This window comes from Pleurodeles waltl, chromosome 8 (genome assembly GCF_031143425.1).
Source record: "Pleurodeles waltl isolate 20211129_DDA chromosome 8, aPleWal1.hap1.20221129, whole genome shotgun sequence".
Taxonomy (NCBI): domain Eukaryota; kingdom Metazoa; phylum Chordata; class Amphibia; order Caudata; family Salamandridae; genus Pleurodeles; species Pleurodeles waltl.
This window is the reverse complement of record NC_090447.1, coordinates 459880393-459888131: the sequence shown is the minus strand read 5'-3', so window position 1 is coordinate 459888131 and position 7739 is coordinate 459880393.

The following is a 7739-nucleotide window of genomic DNA, read 5'->3' as shown; positions in this document are numbered from 1 at the left end:
TCAGGGAACACAGAATAGAAGAACAAGTGTTATTGCCAATTGTCTTTCTCTACATTTTTTCCTTCCACCTGTATGGAGAAGTGTGGCTCAATGTGGAGAAGTGTGGCTCAATGGTTAGAGCGGCAGACCCTGAAGCAGAGATCTGGCTCAAGACCAGGGTTCAAGTCCTGCTTCGGCAGGTCTTGGGCTCAATTCCCCTTGACCAGATAATTCTCGCCTCGGTGCCTAATCTAATTCATGGGTCCCACTCTGCAACTCTGGGCAATAGCTTGCTTAATCTCCACAACGGCCCCAACAGCGCTTGGATGCCTGGCTTCACCCTGGGGGTGCTCAGGAGTGGGCGCCTCACAGGGAAAAGCCAGGAGGGGTTCCATAGCAGTATGAGTACAGCGCCTTGAGACCCTAACGGGTGAGTAGTGCGCTATACAAGTGCTAATTTACATTTAAGATAGTATGTAAGAAAGAAGTCATTGTGAGAAATTCCCTGTAATTCACATGCTAGTATGGGGACACCCAAATTCAGAGATGTGCAAATAACCACTGCTTCTAAACTCCTAATCTTGTGCCCATTAGGTATCCTTGATACCTATTTTTCACTCTTCATATTTGAGCAAATTAATTACTGTATACACGGTATACAACTCAACTCCATTGCAAGGTGCAGCTCACTTATTGGCTCTGGGTACCTTGGGATCTTGTTGAACCTACAAGCCCAGTATATCCAACCACCAGAAGGGTCCAGCAGACATAACGGTATATTGCTTTAAAAAATATGCGATAGTTGAAAAAAGTTCTAGAAGAAAACAGACAGAAATTGATGTTTTTTTCAACACAATTTCAATATTTGTTTATTTCAACTGTTATTTTCTGTAGGAAAACACTAAAGGATCTACACAAATGACCCTTTGCTGAATTCAGAATTTTGTCTACTTTTTGGTTTTGGCAGTGTATTCAATCTGGTATAGTTTTTGCTAATGTGTACTATTATACATATTAGATCAGAGTTGAGATGCTGAGACTAGAGTCCATCTTTTTGTATTTACCCCTTATGATGATGAACTTTCAGTTAATATGCTGTGGTCTCAGTCCTTTCTCTGTTTCACCGCCTTGTTGTTAGGGTTTTGACAATATGCCTTAAGTTTTATACTCACCCTCCCCTGAAAGTAAGATCTTTTTTTGCACATTGATAGATATAATATGTGGCAGGAGGGCCAGTTACAATTAGTTGATTGAACTACCTACTCATTTGCAGATACCGATTAATACCCGTTTAAAATGGTGGCTATTCTTGAGCCTGTTTACTGTTTAACTAGTATTGTTGGTTCTTTGTTAATGTTACTGCTATGATGGGTACTATAAATTCTGTTTCCAAAATGGCAGCCACGCTGCATACGTATTTCAGAGCCCGTGACACTAGACGTGGCTGTTTGGCGTACTCTCCATGGCTAGTCATCTTCCACTGAGTATTCATTATTATTTGTATGTTTGGCCTCAGTAAGGAATTCGCTAAGGGTTCTATTTCTTACAAAAACTTAAACCTGTGTTACTTTGGGATGGATGTCACTCTATATCTCAGTTCTATGATTTTAGGTGAGCTTGCATGACTAGATGTCTGATATATAAATTGGTTTTTGCTCAGGTTTTGGATTCTTGTACTTAGGGCCATATTTACAAGGCCCATGGCGGCACAGCAAGTCCCTTGCAGCGCTGCCCTGCACCACTGGAAAGGGCAGAAACATGCTGTATCTACAAGATACTGCACATTCCTGTCCTCTTCCCCCCTGCACTGGTGCACAAATTGCTGTCATGCCCCAACCCAGGCTCCCTTGCAAAATGGTGCAAGGATGCTTGCGTTGTGGGGATTATTGTTTTTTTGCAGGAAGGGAGACCTAGGAAGAGGAAGAAACAGGGAAAAAATAATGTTATTTCTCCCTGTTGCATCACTCTTATGCCACCCCAGGTAAGGCATAGGATTTTGAAGCATTTTCAAGTTTACGAAACCTTGTAAATCTGGGCATAAAAATCTGTGGGTTTTGCGTGGGAACACCAATGCAATGCCCATGGAAACACCTCCCTGACGCAAATTAAGGCAACGCAGCCACTTGCGACGTAATGCCTTAATCCATATCTGCATGTAAAGGTAGGCAAAGTGGCTTTGCGTGGCCCTGTTGATATGGGTGTGCAGCCTGCACCACCAGTGTATCACAAAAAGTGACACACCAGCAGCACAGGACGCTTGTAAATATGGGCCTTAATGCTGTGTACACTTTGCAGATGGTTAATAATTGAGACTATATTGCTCGGGTGGCACATTGTGATATATTTGAAGCTTAAGGTGAGCATTATAGTTTAACACTGACTCTGGTTTAATCTGAAGAGATTTCCTTATACATATAATTTTTGTTTATACAACAGTTTTTATATTGGCTTGCTTACACATTTTAAGTTTGAGGTGAGCACTATGGTTTTACCTTGAGTTAGATGCAATCTGAAAAACTTTCTTTGTACTTATAATTCTTGCTTATAAACTGAGTATAACTTTGATCTGTTTACCTTTTCCCACTGGATGTTTCTCACTTTTGAGTGAATGTTTGAGGAGGCATGCGGGGTCTTGTCTAGTTCACAGAGGTAACTCTTTGGTGATGCTATGGATCCTAGTATATGAATTACATCTGATATGTATTTTGATACCACAGCCCTGATTAAATCTGCTATTTGTACCACTCATGTGGACCAAACAGCTGTTGGCTATTGATGCTGATCTTGTGACGGAACCTGTATGAAGGATGATATGAATTTTGTGTCACAAGAACAAATAACTTTTTGATAAAGAACTCTCGTCAACATCTTCTGTGGCATATTTGAGGAGTGCCCAAAATCTCTTTTGTCTCATTTGGTGCCTGCATCATGACTGAAAATAGCTTAGCCTTTGTGTATTCCTCCCAGACAGTGAGACAAACGGGGACTAGATACTGGCAGGAGGGGTCATCTTGTGAGGATGGGTGGGCCTTAGCTGTTGTCTGCCTTATATCTATTTCATAGAGTGTCCCCAGTACACATATAAAGCAACTTGGACAGGTCTGGTCACCCCTGACGTCTTGAGGGCTTGGCAGGTGAAGGGACTAACTTTTCAGAACCAGATGGTGAGGGGGAGGAGGGGTAGTCAGGATGTCACCCACACTTCAAAGGCTTGCACTCAGATTAAATATTGGACTTCCCGAACCACCTCTTCAGTACACTCTTGGACCTGTGGACATTACGGAAGGAGAACTGGCTTGCTTGCCTGAGGTCTGCCCTGCAGCTCAAGGCCTGCCTTGCTCCATTGAGGGCTGTCCTGCTGCTTGAGGATTGCCTTGACCCACAGAGAGCTACTGTGCTCTTTGAAAAGACCTAACATGCACCAATGGTCACTTAGCTGACCTCCAGTATGAACTACAGGGATTCAACAAGCTCTAGAAACCTCTCTGCAACTGCCCCAGCTGCACTGGACCTGCCTGAGCCCTGCTGGATTGAGTTTCTGATCCCCGAAAAGGTGCCTCCCCAGGTCCTGGACCAGTGGTTGGCACCAGCTGAGCTCCTCCTGTGAAAGGTGAAATCTTTTGCGTAGGCTCTTTATGCCCGCGTGGGCCCCTTGGATTCAAGACTCTTCTGCCCACAACCACCTCCAATGAAAAGCTCTGAGTCAATTCTTTGTGCTACAATTAGCCACAGCGATGCAAGATCTGCACTAAAGCAGGTGTCTCCAATCTTTTCTGCACTAAGAGCTACTTATAGTCAATGAAAATCATCCCAAGTTGTAAATATTAGCAGTGCTGTAACAACAGACATGGTTGTCAGCATTATTGTAAAAGAGCGTTTGTCAATATAGAATACCCCTAAGTGGATAGTACATAACCACCCTAGGTTCAGTGCTCCTAGCTGCCAGGTAGTACATTCTGCCCATTGTTCCGGCTGGCAGATTGGGCAGCAACAAAGGACCTCCACTTCTGTTGGTTTTGGGCATGTTTCCATACAGTGCCCCAGCTGTGGCTCAGAGTTTTCCTTTGTTTCCACAGTTTACTTCTAGGTGTTCTTTGACCTGTTGCTCTTCCCTTTGCTTTCAAAGGCCAGTAGAGAGCTGTTCTTGTGATGGAATCTTGTTCTTTTCTAATGGTATGTCCTATCTAGCTCCATCTTTTTCTCGTAATGATGGAATCCATGCTCTCTTGCTTGCATCTATTCAGCAATTCCCAGTTGTAGATGGATCGCAGTCAGAAAAGGTGCAAGATTCTTCTCAGGTCACTATTGTGGATGCCAGCTATAAGAAAATTCTTATAGCTGCAAAACTACACCTATAGGTAAGAAACTTATCTTTTTTTTGCAGCATGACTCTTTTTTGGAGTCATATGCTGTGCATAGATTTAGTAGCGGTTTTGTTGTAGTTTAAGATGATCTATGATTTATAAACAGATTTAATGCCTTTGGTCCCACTTTAGCTTCCTCGTTCATTTGAACATCTATGTAGTCGTGTTTTGTGAACGTGTACAGATGACCACGTTGCTGCCAGGTATATTTGCTAGAAAGGTAATGGTTGCTTTTTTCTTTCCTTGCTGAGTGTGACTTTGGGATAGTGTTTTGGTTTCCCCCTGCACTTGTGTGGCACAGTTGAATGGTTTGTGTGATGCATCTGGCAATTGTGCCCATAGTTACCGGTTTCCCATTTATTTGTCTGCAAAGGAGACAAACAGCTGCTTGTCTTTCCAATATAGTACATTATTGCTTGTCTTGCATCTCTGTGCACTTGAACGATGGATCTGCCATGACTATTCTGTCCTTGTAAACCTGTAAATATGGCTCTTGTATTTCACTCACCCTGTAAGATATTATGGCCACCAGGAATGCTGTCTTTAGTGTGAGCACCTTTAATGTGACCTTAGGTAAGGGTTCAAAGGGTGCCTTCGTTGATTGTGCAAGTACCACATTTAGATTCCATGTGGGTGCAGGTACTTTCCTTGATGGTGCAATTCTTTTTGGCCCTTTTAAGAAACATTTTATTACCAGAGCTGTAAAAGAGCTTCTTCCTATTTGATCCCTTGTGTAGGCCACAACTGCAGCTAAGTAACTTTTGGAGATGCATTTGTTAAGTTGCAGTCTAGTAGGGGTGTTAGATTTTTATTAGCACCATTGCATCCGTAGTATTTTTCCTTAATCAGACATTTTTAAGGCACCATAAAGAGAAGCTTTTCCATTTGGAAATGTAGCACTCCCTTGATTGCTGTGCTGTGTGGGCGGGCCTTACTGCATGCAGCCCAAGCGCTGTGGAGTTTGAGGGAGGCAGAGCCGCGCGGAGATGACTGGTAACACACTGAGTCTGCCTGCCCGGCACAGACAGTGGTGGCTGTGGCCTGTCAGTGTCAGCCAGGCAGCGCTGCGCAGTGAAGTTGGTGGGTGGGTACACACGACGTTGCACGTCATGTGAGTCACTCTCCGACGCGAGCGAGAGTCGGTATGGTGGTGTGACTGACAGCGAGTCGTATGTGATCATGGAAATTGTTGGGGCAGAGGGCCGTCAATCTAGGAGCGAGCGAAAGCGCTACCAATTGACGGCCCTGCCAAAAATTATTAGCCTGCCTCCGCGGCATTATTTAAAATGCTGGCTGTGACGCGCTGTCTCTCACTGGCTGCGCACGTGGTGGTGTCTTGTGTGTGTGGGAGGCTCTTCTCTTGGGCCCCGCCGTGAGCCTCAGCCTGCATGTGTGGTGGTCCATTATAAGCCAGTCCCTGCCATTTCACCTCAATCCTACAGCTTTTCATTTTTGCATTCCTCCGTCTTTCCCATATGTCTTTTGTTTGCAGTAAATGCTTGATTTACATGTCTCACCAAGTCCAGATTTCCTACTTGTTCCAATTTGCTGCTCATCATAAGAAGTGAGTGACCATTTTTCCATGTTTATTTCCATTTTAAGTGTGTAATGCAATGAATAATCTAGGCACTGTGACTTTCACATATTTGCTTACAATAGAAATTTGATTAAAATGTTTGCTTCAGCCTAGGATTGCATTAGTTCAGTGTTAAAACATTTGGGCTACTTTGTAGGCTGGGACTAGTTCATTTGGGGTGGTCGTTCAACAGTTTTGGGCTATAGAAGGCTTTTAAAATCTGGCAACACTGGCTAGGAACACTGTCTTTACTTCCAAGATATTGAAGCTAACCTGCCAGATGAGGGGTGATACCTTGAAATCAGTCCCAGCATGCTGGTTTTCAGTCCATGGAGGACATGACCTGGTGGTTCAGGCTGGACTGTTCCCACGGGGAGCAGGGTCAAGACTGATTTGCATAAGGCTGGGTCCAAACTGGGATGGTGCGGTGGGCAAAAGAAAACGATGGATTAAACCCAGATCCTCATCAAAACAACGAAGAAAACTGACTTCAAGAAAGGACCAATGCCAACAAAACTCTTTGCTGTGATCAAAGAATTCGTCAAACCCACACAGAGACCGACATCACAACCTCCCAAGACCTCTGCAACAGGTTGAGCACCTCCTTCCACCGCAAGACCAATCAGATCTATGACCGCTTTGACACTAAAGATCCCACCAATGGCACCAGACCCCACAAGGTCCTGCTCAACTGGAACCCCCTCACCATGGACGACACCCTCCAGATCATGAATAGCATCCACTCTAGATTTCCAGTGAACTCCTGCCCGCCCCCACATCTTGCAGAGCCGCCACCACCACCACCACAACCTCCTGCGAGCTTTGCCACACCATCAACTGCCACCTTCCCAGAAGACTGGAAATAGAGATTAACCCCTGTCGAAAAAGCCCTCTGCTGATCCAACGGACTTCAAGAACTACAGACCTAACTCCCTGCTCCCCTACTGAGCCCAAGTCATCAAGAAGGCTACCAATGCCCAGCTCTCCGATTTCATCGAAGCAAACCACACCCTGGACCACTCAATACGGCTTCCAAAGCAACCACAGCACAGAGACCACTGTCCTCACCGCTACAGATGACATCTGCGCACTCCTTGACTAAGGCGAAACAGCAGCCCTCATCCTCCTGGATCTCTTGGCCACCTTCAACACGGTCTCCCATCGTGCTCAAGACTTCACGACAAAGCCCTGGAATGGATATGCTCCACCATCGGTCAAACAGAGGCAGACTACTACTATTCCTTTCAGAACCCACAGATCAGCTGAGGAGTGCCCCAGGGCTCCACCCTCTTCGACATCTACATTGCCCCACTTGCAGCCATCGTTCGGAGCCATGAACTCAACATTGCCTCCTACATCACCCATCTGATCCTATTCCTCACCAACAAACCCACAGGAGCAACTTCCATAACAGGGTAAAGGCCATCACCACCTAGGTGAGGGACAGCTGCCTCAAGCTCAACTCGGACAAGACCAAAGTCCTCATACTGGGCTCCAGCCCATCTGCATGGGGTGACTCCTTGTCACCGTGCTGGCTACCAAAACTCCCCCAGCCCTCCCCACATTCCAAACTTTGAGCATGCCCATGTGAGCTCTCCAGCCCATATGAGAGGCATTTGTTGTAATGGTAACTGTCCATTGTGCAAACTTCCTTCTTTGCATAACATGATCAGTTCCACCTCACCATCTCTTCCTGTAGCTTCTGCTTAACAACCACTAGATCTTCTCAACTCCTGGTTGCTTGTGACCACTGATTCTGCAGCCATCCCTAACAATTTCACCACAGTCCTCCCCATCAGAGCTTGCCCCTTCTGGTAAAG